Source organism: Nannospalax galili, unplaced genomic scaffold, assembly GCF_000622305.1.
Source record: "Nannospalax galili isolate Female #2095 unplaced genomic scaffold, S.galili_v1.0 scaffold330, whole genome shotgun sequence".
Classification (NCBI taxonomy): domain Eukaryota; kingdom Metazoa; phylum Chordata; class Mammalia; order Rodentia; family Spalacidae; genus Nannospalax; species Nannospalax galili.
The window spans coordinates 993,407-1,008,451 of record NW_008329640.1 but is presented as its reverse complement, the minus strand read 5'-3'; the positions used below and the strand labels follow the sequence as shown (position 1 = coordinate 1,008,451).

At 40.4% G+C, this 15,045-nt stretch overlaps 1 protein-coding gene and 1 pseudogene across 9 annotated transcripts in view; one reads left to right on the top strand and one right to left on the bottom strand.

Moving 5' to 3' along the window:
- Nrxn3 (neurexin 3) overlaps window positions 1-15,045 on the top strand; it is a 1,763,451-nt gene that overhangs the window by 827,928 nt on the left and 920,478 nt on the right. The window lies entirely within an intron of this gene.
- LOC103739795 lies at window positions 5,674-8,901 on the bottom strand (annotated as a pseudogene).

The following is a 15,045-nucleotide window of genomic DNA, read 5'->3' as shown; positions in this document are numbered from 1 at the left end:
TGACATTTTTGGCCTTTGGAACAGAGTATGTTGCTAAAAGGCCCAAGGACATTTTGACTTTTAGCCAAGAAACTGGCTACTTTTCTTTGGGGTCTTTTTACACTAACTGCCTAGCCAGTTCCTACCTCCTATTCTTATCACGCCATCCCCTGAAGAGGTTACCCAAATTGCCAATAGGGAATCCAGACACAGACCGCTCTGGCTTCTTCCATGCTGAACAGGGACGCAGGGTGGGGCAATTGGGGTACCCCTTCAGTGGATCTATCTAGAAGACTCCCAAATTGCCTAACTCTTAACTATAGGGAGAAAAGAAAGTCCTTTACTGGTGCCTAGGAGATGTGAAGGAGAAGTAAAGGCAAGAGTACTTAGCATTACAAGTTCTAGACAGGGAACCAGAGAAAAGTCAGAACAGGGCCAAATTCAAATGTTCATATCAAAGGCCACTGGAATTTCTTGATGAGAGCTTCCAAAACTTTTTAAAATTTTAAAAGTTTTATTTTTATTTTATGTGCATGAGTGTTTTGCCTGCATGTAAGTGCACCTGTGTGTGCCATGCCTGAAGAGGGCATTGGATCCTCTGGGACTGTAGTTACAGATGGTTGTTAGTTGTTATGTGTGTGCTGGGAACCAAACCTGGATCCTCTGAGAGAGAAGCCAGTGCTCTTAATCACTGAGCCATCTCTCCAGACCCTACTTTTATATACTTGATTCTGTAGGTCATGTGCAGAATAATTCAAAATTATGCAATCAATCACACCAACCTGCTGAGATTGTTATAAATACTCAATTAATATGTGCAAAGAACTCAGAAGAGTGTGTGGGGTCCGGTGCCTAGTAAGTACAATGTAAATAGTACCCAAGAACAGACTTATGAAGAAAGAGTTGAGAATGATAAGACATTTAGGTCTTGGTCTCTGTCTTACAGACGCTATGTAATCTTATCTGAAAAATGTGAAGAGAAAAGGAAACTTGATAACTCACCTTTCAGATGGATTAAATGCCCTACCACTGTACCTAATGCTTCTGTAGAATTATTTTCTTTTTTCTTGGCATAATCATTAGCATGTACATTGAAATATTATTCAAAAGAGGATAAAAAAATCTTAAATGTGGGGTAGAGAGATGGCTCAGTGGTTAAGATACTGGCTGCTCTTGCAGATGATCCGAGTTCAAGTCACAGCACCCACATGACAACTAACAACCATCTATAACTCCACTTCCAGAGGAATCCAATGCCCCTTTCTGACCTCTTCCAGCATTGCATAACACATGTTGCACACATTGCATAACACATTGTTACACACATGCAGGCAATATGCTCACACACATAAAATAAAAAGAATGATAAATATTAAAAACCCTTAAATGTTCATTGGCAGGCGAATGAATAAAGGAAATGTGATATATACACACATAATATATTATTCTGTCTTAAAGAAGTGCTATGGTATGTTATACCAAGTATGAATCTTGAAGATAAACATCATGCTAAATGACCTAATCTAGCCACAGAAGAACACATATTACATTACTACAGCTATATACATTATCCAAAGGCATTGGAAAAATGGAATTAGAATATTAATATTTATTGATGTATGTGTGGATTTGTTTTACAATTATTTTTCTGTGAAGCCTGTCTAGCAGACTATGAGCTCCTTGTGAGTAGTATCTTTTCTACTTTCATACTTGATCATCTCCCACAATGCATATAGTAATTCCTGAATGTATTTCCCTGTGGTACTGGGCTTGAACCAAATGTCTGTATGTGTTAAACATGTACCTTTGATGTATATCCTCAAATTCCTCCTGAATTTATTATTTAACTCATCTTCCTTTATCATCCGGGAAAAAGAATAGTGATTCTACCCTCTTCAGGCAGAGCAGAAGCCCCACCTTAATCAGAAATTCAAGATGCATGGATAAAGCAGATCTAGTCTGAGGGCTAACTCCATGCTGTGCTCAAACTGTTGCACAAGACAGAAAGCATGTGGACATTAGTGGTATTCACTGAGGTGGTGGTGGGCATCCTTAGTAATGGCCAAAGACTGCACTTGGAGAAGTTTGCATTTAAATCTTACCAAAAGGGAGGCAAATACATTTAAAATAAAACTTTTAATTTGTGTTGTTGATTCTTTGCTTTTAATATTTTCCTCTATATGCAAGTTTAACTTTAGTGGTTATAATAAAGAGATACTTCCGGTGCATTGGAGAGCTAAAATTTCTGATGTTCTCGAGCATACCTGCATCATCATTTCAGTGAACCAGGAGCTAGAATACGGCATTTTATTCCCAGATAGCCCAGTTGTATAAACCAAACATGAGGAGGACAAGAGGGTCTAACCAGGTGATAAAGCATTTTTTTCATGTGTCTATTTCTTGTGTCTACATTGGTGATTGGCTAATGTCATTAACTCATAAGTCAATGGCCATTTTAATTATCACCCCCAAAAGGTAGGCTACAATCTCTTTTTTTCCTCTTCTTACCTTAGATTTGGTAGTTTCTTTTGTGGGAAGGAGATTCTGAAAACATGGAGATATATCTGGGAATGCCATATCTACTGAACACTTTATCTTAGAATAAAACCCAGGGAATATGTCTTTATATTAAAAATAAAGTTCCCCATTCAGAATATGCTGAATATTTAGAAACAGGCAGATCCTGAAGGGACTTAGGTTATAGAGCTCATACCTGCAACTCTCATACCTGAGGGAGGGGGAGGAGTTTCTATATTGAACAAAGTTGAACTATTTAAGAATGACTATATCTTCATGTTCTCAGAAGACCTCTATGATTCACATGGAGACTGTGTGGTCTTTGGAGACCTGTACTATTTCCTCACAAGCTCATGAATTGGCAAGATTTTGGTCATTTATAACCATGGCAGTATACATTGAATGTGGATAGACAACTGTACCCTGTCTTCTGTGTACCTCATAGAAAAGATGGCTCTTTGGGAAAAGTTCCATCCATGGAGTTGGGAAGACTGGACTCTGGACCTAATTTCATATTTTAATGGCTTTATGTCTTTAGGCAAGTCAACCTCTCTGAATTTCATCAGAGGCAATTCATATTATCTCATTGGTTGTTCTAACATTTAAGTTATTGAGTGGGAAATGATTGAGTGCTATAAAAATTGTGTTAATTTGATTGACTTCCCTTGAGAACAGAATATGAGGAGCAGACTACCTAGCATCAAGGAGGTATTAGTTTTTGGAAGTGGACTCTGAAAGCAGAAGAGGAAAATTAGGTAGAGTGAACAATGTGGAAAGAAACACTGATGTCAGTGTCCATTGTAAAGGTCACTGTTGGGAGCACTGCCCAGGCATGGGAATTGGGGGGTTGCAAGAATTGTTCCCAGACTACCTGCTTAAAACATAGAAAGGTGAGGTCCTCATCCATTAGCTCCATCCATCCATTTTTTTGATAGCCCCTTTTAGGATACTACCACCCTGGTTATACTTCTTGGTTGCAGGGAAGGCATCTGACATCAAAGAATCCTCACAGGATGTCTCTTCTTGGCATGAGGGAGCATCAGATTGTGCATAAGGTTATAATAATTGCTGCTTGTTGCTGTGACTGAAATCTGAGGTTAGTTGAAGGTATATGATGTTAGGAATGAAAAGTGTCTCCTGTGAGTATTCACAAATATGATCATTTTGAAAACCTCCATTTTTATTATAAGAGACACTTTAATTTCTTTTGGACTATTAAGGCTTTATGTGTTAGGCTGTAACTCTCACTTTGAAAATAGTTTTGTATGATATTACTATTAATTCTCTGAGAATTTCATATATGTATACAGTGCATTTTGATCATATTTACCTCTACTTCTCCCTCCAACCCTCCTATATCCACCCCCTACTCCAAATGCTGTGTCCTCTTTCTTTCTTTCAATAACCCTCCAAGTCCAATTTGCACTCTTGGGTGTGGGGCCATCCACTGGAACCTTGTTGAAGTATAAGAGGGGCCACACTCTTAAAGAAAACTGACTATCCCCAGAAGCCATCAACTGTCAATAGTTCTTCAGCTAGGGGTGGGGTTTCATGAGCCTCTGTCCTTCCCAAGCTGGAGCACTGACTGGATTGATCTGGTGCAGGCAACCATAGCCATTGTGAGTTTATGAGAACAGTGGCTCTGCCGTGTTCACAAGACACTGTTTTTCTCTGGTTCTCCCTGACTTCTGGCTTATAATCTTTCTGCCCCCTCTTCTACAATGATCCTTGAGTCTTGGATAGCAGGGTATGGGATAAATGACCCATTTGCGACTGAGCTCTCCAAAGGAACTTATTCTTTGCACTTTGACCACTTGTGAGTTTCTGCACTAACTGCCATCCACTACACAAAGAAACTGCTCTGATGAGGTCTGAGAGCTGCACTAGTCTGTGGGTTTAGAGATATAAATTTAGAGGGCAGTTTAACACTATGTCCATTTTGCAAAATAGTAATAGGTTCACCCCTGGGGCCTATGAGCTCCTGACCATAAATTCCTGGCCAGATTTACAGTATCAGATATGTATTTCTTCTTATGGAATTGCTTTAAATTCAATCAGAAAGTGGTCGGTTACCCCCATAACATTTGTTCTTCTATTGCCTACTGTTTATTAGCACCTCCAAATTATATTTTCCATTTCATATTTAACAGTGTTCTCCCATTCATTCATTTCTTTACTTATTCTGGACTAGTCAACTTCAAACTATGAGGGTTATGGTTAGGGTTAGGGTTAGGGTTAGGGTTAGGGTTAGGGTTAGGGTTTAGGGTTTAGGGGTTAGGGTTAGGGTTAGGGTTAGGGTTAGGGTTAGGGTTATGAGAAGCTATGAGAAGAAGCACAGGACAAAGGGGAGATTTTGCAGATGGACAGAGAGGCTCAGGTCCATGTGACCTTGGCTATGTGACCTTGGCAGGTTGTGGAGCTTGCTCTAGCTTTTGATTTGTAAAGCAGCTTCATAAAATTATATAACATTTAAAAAAATTTTTTTTCATTGTTCAGGTTTATTTGGTGTTTTAGTTGGCCTCACACTTCGTAGCTGGCTGCATTATCCATATGCAGATTTTACTTTTTACATTCTATTGCAATGTACACTGATACATAAATAATACACAAAATAAGATCCTTTAGAACAGTTCTGCATAAGACATGCTGCAATGGATTTATACACTGGATCCCAGGATGTGAATAATTAGAAAAAACTTGACTAGGCATGTTTGGTGACATTAGATAGCACAGAGTAAAACATCCAGTTTGAAGGGAACTGGATCATGTACAAAATTGGCAGTGGTTTCTTCGACGGTGGAATTCTTTCATATTAACCAGTTTACAACTACACAAGTACCATTTAGCATCAGGATATAGCTGCTGGGGAGTTTTAACTTTAGGTAATCGGTGTTTTCCTACACCATTTTTTTTTGGTCTTCTTTTGAGACAGGGTCTCCCTATAGCCCCAGCTGGCCTGGAACTCCCTATGTAGGCCAGGCTGGCCTTGAACTCACAGAGGTCCACCTGCCTCTGTCTCTCAAGTGCTGGGATTAAAGTTGTGTGCCACTATGCCCAGCTCCTATGCCTTCTTAATACAAATGCATTAATCACAGCTCAGATGAAAAAGAAAACGTACAGTTTCTCCAGCAGAAAGCCTGCTGTAGCCTGGAGTGTGAAGGCTGTGACATTAGACTTTTAAAGCTGTGGCTCTTTCTGGATTCCCCAGAGTGCATCTGCACTCTTCTTCAGGCAGACATCCTCTTCTGGGGTCAGGTCACCTGTACAACGTCTGAGATCCCGTTTCTGCTCCAGGATGCAAGGTACTCTGAGGAAGACGTCATCCTTTATCCCTTAGGGACCCTTAATCATGGTGGAAATAGGGTGCACCCACCTAAGATCCTTCATTATGCTCTCTGCCAGATCTGCCTCAGAGAGTCCAATGGCCCAGGATGGATAGCCTTTCAGTTTGATCACCTCATAGGCATTGTCAACCACCTGTTTGTGAACACCCTTCCACTGTTCCTTATCTGCATCGGTGCCCAATTCTGGGTTCAGATTCTTCAAGGAGACACCAGCAACATTCATGCTGCTTCATACAGGCACACTTGAGTCCCCATGCTCCCCAAGGACCCATCTGCAACAGCTCAGTGGGTAAATGTTCAGCCTTTCTCCCATCAGGTAACCGAACCAGCTGAATCCAGATTGCAACCACTTCCAATAACTCGACTTTTGGGAAAGCCACTTATCTTTCAAGCCATATAGGTCAAGATATCCACTGGATTTGAAACAACAAGCAACTTGGAAGTTTGGACTGTACTTCACAACATCAGGGATGAGGAACTTGAAGATGTTCACATTACTTGATCGAGATAACTCTCCTCCTTCTGCTGCTACCCCAGCTGTAATGATGGCCAGCTGGGAGTTGGTGGTCACACTGTAGTCTTTGCCAGAGACGATTTTTAGTGTTTTACGGAAGATGCTGTCATGCTGGGGAATCCATCATCTCTCTTCAGTTTGTCCTACATGACATCAACAAGCACAAGTTCATCTGCCAAGTCCTACATTAAGATACCGATGGCACAGGCCATGTCAATAGCACCAACACCAACTGTAATCTTGTTCGGGTGCGGGGGATGTTCTTCCTTAAGAAGATTCACAACCTGCTGATCCTTGAGGCTTGTTATCCTGGACTTGGAATCAAAAGGGACTCGAGTGAGCGATGGGTGGTGTCATGGCACGAGGCAACGGGGAGAGGAGTCCGGGGTCTGTAGTCGGAGGCAGCAGCTCTAGTGCCTATATGACATTTTATGTCCAAAGCAACTGGTGCCCTTTGTATGTGCTACTTCTATGTTTCTATTATTTTCCCCAGAGAGTTGGAATTTTTTTCAAGCCTAGAAAAAATACACTTAAAAGGAAATACACTAATTTCATGTTATTTGCATCTGTTGCCTGCTTCTGTCATCTCCAAATGTGTCTAATTTCCAATATCTACCAATGCAGTAGGTAGCTCTTTTTACCTCCTTTTCTTTTCTTCTTCTACCTTGTTAATTTGCTTTAAGGTGCTTTTTCATCGTGTCTGTTCATTCACTTATTCCTTTAATTACATGTATTTATTACTACGCTGAACACCTTCTTGAGTTTGTCCAGACTATCTCATTGCTGAACTGCAGCTCTCTCCTGCTGTCCTTCCATCATCTTCATTACTCAACCTACCTACTTATTAGTCATACGTTTTCAAGCCTTGGTTATTAATAGTGTATTCTGTGAAAATTTCATACATGTATACAATATACACTAATCATTTCCACTCCCTGATGCTTCCCTCCAACTCCTTCCTACTGAACACCCACCCAACAGTTCTTCCTACTGGGTCCAATTAGTGCTGTCCTTATGTGCGTGGGTGTGAGGATGTCCACTGGAACATAGGCAACCTACTAGTGCCACAGTCCCCAGGAAAAGTAACTTCCTCCTCTGGTGGCCATCACCTGCCAATAGCTCATTTGCTAGGGGGTAGGTCTCAGGATCCCTTCTCTCAGCCACGCTGAAATTTTTAACTGGCTTTATCTTGTTTGGGTCTTATATAGATAACTACAGCTACTGGGAGTTGATGTGTATAGCAGCATGCCATGCCCAGAAGATGGCATTTCACAGCATTCCTACCTGTCCTCTGGCATATAACACCTTCTAAGTGCAAGGTTTTATGTGGAGTTGTTGATGTAATAAAAGTAGCATTGTCTCCTTCAAAAGCACTGATGTGGATGCAATAAAGAAAGATCCACAACACAAAAGACAGTGTAATAAAAGTAGAGCTGAATTATCGGAGAGGTAAACACTCCTAGGTCAGGGAGTGTGAGAAAACTGCGAAGGGATGGATGGAAAACAGAAAAGTTATGAAGGTAATAGACTAAGATATATCTTTTGCTTAGTGGTTAAAACACTCGCCATGCAAATGTAAGGACCCAAGTTTGAATCTCCAGAACAGGTATAAATCCACTTGTGGTAGTAAACCTCCATAACCCTAGCATTCCTACAGTGGGATGAGGGGTGGAGACAAGGAATTCCTGGCACCTCATGGCCATCCAGCCTGCAGCACACGGGGATGAACAAGAGACCCTGTCTCAAGCAAGTGGAAGATGAGGACCAACATCCAAATTTATCTTCTCAGGTCCACAGGAATGCCGTAGTGCACACATGTTCACATTCATATATACATGCATATCCTACACTGCACACACACATGCAAAGATAAAAATGAATGATTTCCTAGATGTTTGCATTTGCAATTGGTTATTATTTTTTACTTTGATGTTTAGGGCAAAAGGATTACTTGAGGAAACATACTTAAATTGCAAAGTTATTAGGTAGCAAGGGGGGAAGTTTGGGGAAATTATGGTCAGAATATTTTTAGTTCACTATCCTTGAGCTTCAACTCCATGATTTAATGCTAACAGGCAGATCCCATAGTCAGACCCTAGAGCATTGCAACATTTTAAATCATCAAAAGTAACCAATTTCTATGAATCATAGCATGACAATTGTGAGATGTGTAGTTTTTTAAATGAACAGGAGTAGAAACAGTACCTACCAAAGAATCTTCTGTGTATCTCTGAGCAAACTGCTTCATCTCTTGAAAAGTGACTTCATAGAGAGAGATTATCACAAAAAATCTTGAGCCTACTGGTTCTGAGCTCACCACTGTTGTGCAGGTGGTAAATTTATTGCTTAATGTAAAGGTTTGGCAGAAAATTGAGAGTAAGATTCCTTATCATTTGTGGAGTAGTTTATTCCTTTGGAAATGTATCTCCCCAGGTTCATAGCATTTCAAAATCTAGATGTTCTGTTCTCCTAGTTGAGCTGCATGAGCTCATTTTACACTGTGGTCATACATCTTGTGGGATGGGGTGCAGTGACTGCTTTGATCATCGTAGTGGCATACCATAAGCATAGGATAGATTGCCTAACTGGAACCAGGCAGGAAAACAGAAGGGGGGAGCATAAGACATAGAGGAGGGAAAGAGGAAAGAAGGACGACATCATCAGCCCAAAAGCTTTGCATCATTAGTGGTAGGGGTGACCTAAGATATCAACTAAAGCTGTACTAAGGAAGCCAGGCAATCTGTGAACCTAGACTCACGTGTCTCAACAGCAGGAAACTGCCATAAGATGGTGTTGAGAGTGACTGATGAGAGAAAAGACTCAGTAAGTAAGAGAAGTACCCTCTCCTAGCTAACAGGGTCAACTATGCCTTGCCTTCCCTGGAATCTTTCCTTTTCCAGATAAGTTTATATCTACTCTGCATTTCATTCTTAAACCTAGGAATCAGCAGCGATTTCTGTGTTTCTTCTGCCCCCTGTTTCTTCTCCCATTTCTAGTCCCCTTCCTAAGCCAGGCTCCAGATCCTGTTGATCTTATATCTGAAATGCATTCCAAATCTTACCACTTCCATCTCTTCTGCTGTCCTTAGTTTAAGTTATTTTCACCTCCTGCCTTTAACAGTTTCTGTCCTTTCTTGGACTCTTGTGGTCCATTGGATCCATGGCAGCAAGAGGTCCCAGCCCTGGGTAAAGAACTACTGGCAATTGATAGCTGCTGGGAGTGGAATAATTAGTTTTCTTTAAGGATGTGATGTTGGATAGGTTGACTAGGCTCCAGGGGATAGACCCACACTCAGGAATATTTGGAGAATACAAATTAGACTATAGACCTTTAAAACAATAATTGAGGACATGATGTATGGGGGAGGGTAGGAAGGTAGGAATGGAGGTGGGAGAAGGCATGTGAATATGATCAAAATTCGTTGTGTGATTCTCAAAGAATCAATAAAAATATTATAAGAAACAAAACTTAAATTGGGGGTGCTCAAGGAGATAGCTCAGTGGGTAAGAGCACTTACTGTACAAGTATGGGGATTGGACCTGCATTCTAGTCCCCACATAAAAAGCCAGCCACCTCCATGCATGCACCTTGTTCTAGTTTATTTCTCCATCACTGTGACAAAATACTCTGACCAATACCAACGTGGGAAGGAAAGGGTTTATTTTATCTTACTTCTCCCAGGTCACAGTTCATCAGGAAGCCCAAGGTAGGAACTCAGGGCAGGAACCTGGAGGCAGAACTTAGAACACAGGCCATGAAGGAACAGAAATGCTGCTTACTGGCTTGCTCCCCTAGCCTCTGCTCAACCTGCTTTCATATACAACATAGGCCCACCTGCCCAGGAGTGGCACCACCCACAGTGGGCTGGGCCCTCCCACATCACTCAACAATCAAGAAAATTCCCCCCAGACATGACCACAGGCTGATCTAATGGAGGCAATTCCCCAATTGAGGCTCCTTCAACCCAGGTGTGTCAAGTTGACACTAAAGCTATCCAATACACACCTGTAACTCCAGCATCACGGGGGTCGGGGGGAGCATAATGTGGGAGAATTACTGGGGCTTGCTGGCTGCCAGGCTAGCTCCAGATTCAGTGAGAGACCCTGCCTCAAGGGAAGAAGGCCAAAAAATAATAAAACGGAACACCCAAACTCCTCCTCTGGTCTCTCCATGTGCACACAAGTGTTGGCACCCACACATACATGCACATACACCATACACACACTCATATCAACACATATACACATGAATACAAAGCAAAACAAAACCACTTATATTACGTTGTATGATACACTTGCTTAAAACCTTTCAAAGCGTGTATCACCAGGTTGTCCTTCCACTCCCTCCCTGGGGTGCCTGCTCTAGTCAAAATGGACTTCTGGTTTCTCCATTCCTAGCTCACCCTGGGCTTCCACTGTAGTTCATCCCATGACTTTGGGCAATTCTATGATTGGCTCCTTACAAATCTTCTTCCTCAGAGAACCCTTCCCGGACCATCTCATTTAAACCAGAAACTCATGACAAGAGCAGACATGTCACTGTAGAAAATTCTTTCTGGAATATTCTGTGAAGTAGTCAATCCTCTCTTTGCCTCCTATTTCCAACACTTTCCATCAAGTTTTCCCATTCTGTTTCCTTCACAAAACCAGCGCTATCTAAGCTTGTTATATCCCTTAATTTGTCTGTTGCTTTTCAGATTTTTTCACCCCACATTAGACTGCAAACCCCATGAGAGCAGGGCTCCCTTCCTCCTTGGTTACCTTATTCTCAGTACCAAAATGGTTGCTTAACTTCTCTTGATGCTCAAATACCATTTGTTAATCCTCTGGAATATAGCCAACTAACACATTGAAGCAGGTGAGTAGGAGTGCTGTTAGCCCTGGAGGCTTAGAGGATGTGCCCCTGGGGAAGGATAGGCCATCTATAACTGGATGTGTCACATGGAGTGGACTCTGTGGTAGGTTTGCTTATTCGAGTTTGGTAAATACTTTTTAAATTTTTTATTTATTTATTTATTTATTTTTGTCTTTTTTGAGACAGGGTCTCCTTGTAGCTCCAGCTGTCTCGGAACTCACTATGTAGAACAGGCTGGCCTCGAACTCATAAAGATCCACCTGCCTCTGCCTCCCAAGTGCTGGGATTAAAGTTGTGCACCACCATGCCCGGCGGTAAATACTTTTTAATACATAATATTTTGATTAAATCTTGGTAAATGTTAGTGGTAATATTGTAGTGAGTTTGAAACTAGAAGCTGGGTCTTCACAGTGATGCATATACTGAGGCTGAATGGTAAGGTCACTTGTCTTTCTTAGACTTCACTGTGGTCTTCCCAGTAGATTTGCAGACAGTATTGTGTGTCTTCCATACCTAGTGTAAGAAGGAGCTCAGTGCTCCCTGAGACTCAAGGACTCCAGTGAGACTGAAGTGATCTAATGGAGCTATTTTTCCAAAATAGTTTTTAAAATAATATGATTTACAGGTTTTTTTTCCAGTGAAAATGAATGCTTTACAAATAAGTTTAAAAAATACGTTTTAAAATATATTCTAACAAAAACAAAACTAAAACATGTCCTCAATCCTTTTGGATTTTGTGGGAATAAAAGTAAAAATGTTTCCCCCACCCCATCCCTGTCCATATCCTACTCCTTCTGTCCTTTCCTTTTCCTTCTTCATCCCTGCAAAATGTGTTCTCTCTGGGAAGGATGGGTGATAAGGCCTATGGTGCTCTGGGCTTAGTAGAATGCTTGTCACAGCTAGCCAGCCTAACCCTAACTGAAGGTGCTGGTGGAAACAAAGGTAAGTGTCTTCTTTGGTTCTCTTTAAGTCTAATATAATACATTATCATTTGCGCATGTATTTACCAAATCATATAGATGTATAATTGTACGCACCTTTCACTGTATCTTTCTGTGAGTTTTATTCTAAAGGTTTGGTGCTTTTGATGATCATATTTTTAATGCATTGAAGGATCTTTTTTTTAATGCATATGAAACATGGTTCCAAAGAAACTAAGTTACTGTTTTACCTTTTTGCACAAATAGTAAAAATTTCAGGTAAAAAAAAGTCTTGCTGGCTTCCCCTACCCCACCTAACCTCACGCACTTTTGGAAACAACACTTTGTGGCAGATGGAAGGAATTTCCACTCCTGTATATGAGCAAAACCAACTGGTTTAGGTTAATTTGGTCAGGCCATAGAAATATGACGATGAGATGTGTATATCTGGGGTATTTTTGATGGTTGTATGGCTCCTGGGAGAAATAACAAATTCATATAATCACTCTGTCTTCTAAAAATCCTGGATAGATTAAGATAAATAAAATCCAAAGTCCACCTTGCACAGGACTACCCAGAGAGGGGAGAATTTTCTGATACCTAAGTGTCATCTTCCTCCAAGCAATCAACAGTACTTTTCATTCTAATAATTTGGATTTATTGTTAGCTCTGGTTTCTTAAAGAAATAAGTTATCTATATGATAACTTCAGGAAGCTGAGAAAATAATATGTTCAGTGATTTTCAGTCACAATTCCTTATTCTCTATTGACCATTCATCAGAGGATCAGGCCATCTTCCATGAGGCAAAGCTTTCCTCCAAAGAGTTAGTGCTAAGTGAGATTGTAGCAAGACTAGATGGAGGATGACTTGGCTGGTGTTTCTCCAAGCATTCATTAAAGGCTCTTTCTTCTTCAATAATAAGGAATTCAAAACTCCATTCTTACAAACTTCTGTATCCCAGAAGCCTTCACTTGTGATATTTTTTCTTTGTTTCAGGCATGACTGCTATTATCTTGGAAAATCAACTGATGAGAGTCAGATAATTAGTTTCCTCTGTTCAGCTGCAGCAGTGAACTCTGAATAGCCTAAGGAGAACCAAAGAGTTTTCTTGTGATCAATATTTATTGCATACACTATGGAAAAAGGGAAAATTCTTCAATGCATACATTCAATATATATCCAATTGCAGATCGTAATTATCTTAGTTATTAAAAAGAGAAAAGTGTCAGAACAGTTATGGATTTGAGATTGCTGGTTTTTTATTTCGTGGTAGTTCCATATTAAATTCCAACTTAAACAATGCCTGTCTCCTTTCTGTTTGGGACTCCTTCTGTGTATAATGAAGAGGTCTGTGTTCACTGATGCTTCACTGACTTTTTGATTGATTCTACCAGAATAAATCCTCCCTATACTAGGTCCTTCTGCTTTGAAAAGTCTACGTTTGTGGGTTTCAACTTTTGGCTTTCGTCTGACTCTTGCATCACTTATCAACTGAGTCTCCTTCATGGGCTACAGATTGGATTCTCCCCTCTTCTTTGTTTGCTCAGACTTCCGGCTGCATCTAAGCATCACTTTTCACTCACATGTGACTTGACCTTTATGCTTGATTAAGGATAAATACCATTGACTCTTCACTTGTAGAGACCAAGAGTTTTGGAAAAGCTCACTACTGAGGTTTATTAATTTGCTGTTTGAAGTTCCCGTTACATTTCCACAGTTTTAATTACCAAACATCACATTCAAAAGCTTTAAAGTCAAATGGCCAATTAAATATTTGTGTATAAATCTGACCACTGTGTACATTTCCAGAACACCGTAAATGCAGAAGTACCTGTAAAATGTTAGCACCTTTTAAAACACTTTGGGCAAAGATAAAGCATGTTTTACAAATCTGTAGTTCATATGATGCTTATGTAGCAATGTCCCCAAACTGACAGAATTTGTGCTCTTCATCCTCTCTCTTATCTTGTTTCCAATCATAAAAATTAAGTGATGCGCAAAAAATTGCCCAAAGAACAGATGCCACCTCGTAGGAGATGTTCTCAATAGCCTGTGTTTGTGACAGTTCTCTCTCTCTAGTCAATATTATCCACATCGGTCTTTGCTTTGTTCTCTCTTATTGAAGCATTTGCTTGGAGAATAAAGTAGATAAAAACACAAAAACACGAAGGCATATTTGTTTATTCTGAGAACATCTGTTCTTGTTATAAAAATACCCACATGATGTGGTCCATTTTCTTCCAGCACCCTCTCTCTGTGCTGCTGCAAAGGCGACTACATCAGTCTGAGGCTTGAGTCGAATGAACAGACATGTCTAATGAGTTGAAATGTAGGGGAAATCTCATGTTAGTATATATGTTCAAAGTAATATTGAAAGACAAACATAACAAAGAGAAGCTGATATTAAATAAAAATGGTTTATTAGAAAATTCTTTACCCAAAATTCATTGAACTCTTTTATACCATTGGGATCCAATTTGGGGCTTATTGGCACCAATTTGTTTAGTCGCTGAATGTTTAGAATTCTTATTCATTTGGGTTGCACTTTGGATGGTTAAAACATTCCTAAAATTCCTGAATTTAAAGTATTTGCCATAGATGCCTTCATTAAAATAAGTGTTTCCTCTCTAAAGTCTTTACATTCCAAGAGAAAAATTCTCCCAAACTTTACTTCCATAACTCCAGACAGCGGAACTAGGAACACTAGTTCCTCAAGAGTATAACTTCAGGGCTGGAGAGATGGCTCAGCAGTTAAGAGCACTAGCAGCCTTCCAGAGGACCCAGATTCAATTCCCAACACTCACGTGGCAGCTAACAGCCTTCTGTAATTCCAGTTCCAGAGGATCTGATGCCCTTTTCTGGCCTCTGTGGGCATTTCTTGCAATTAGTGCACTTGCATACATGCAAGTATAACAC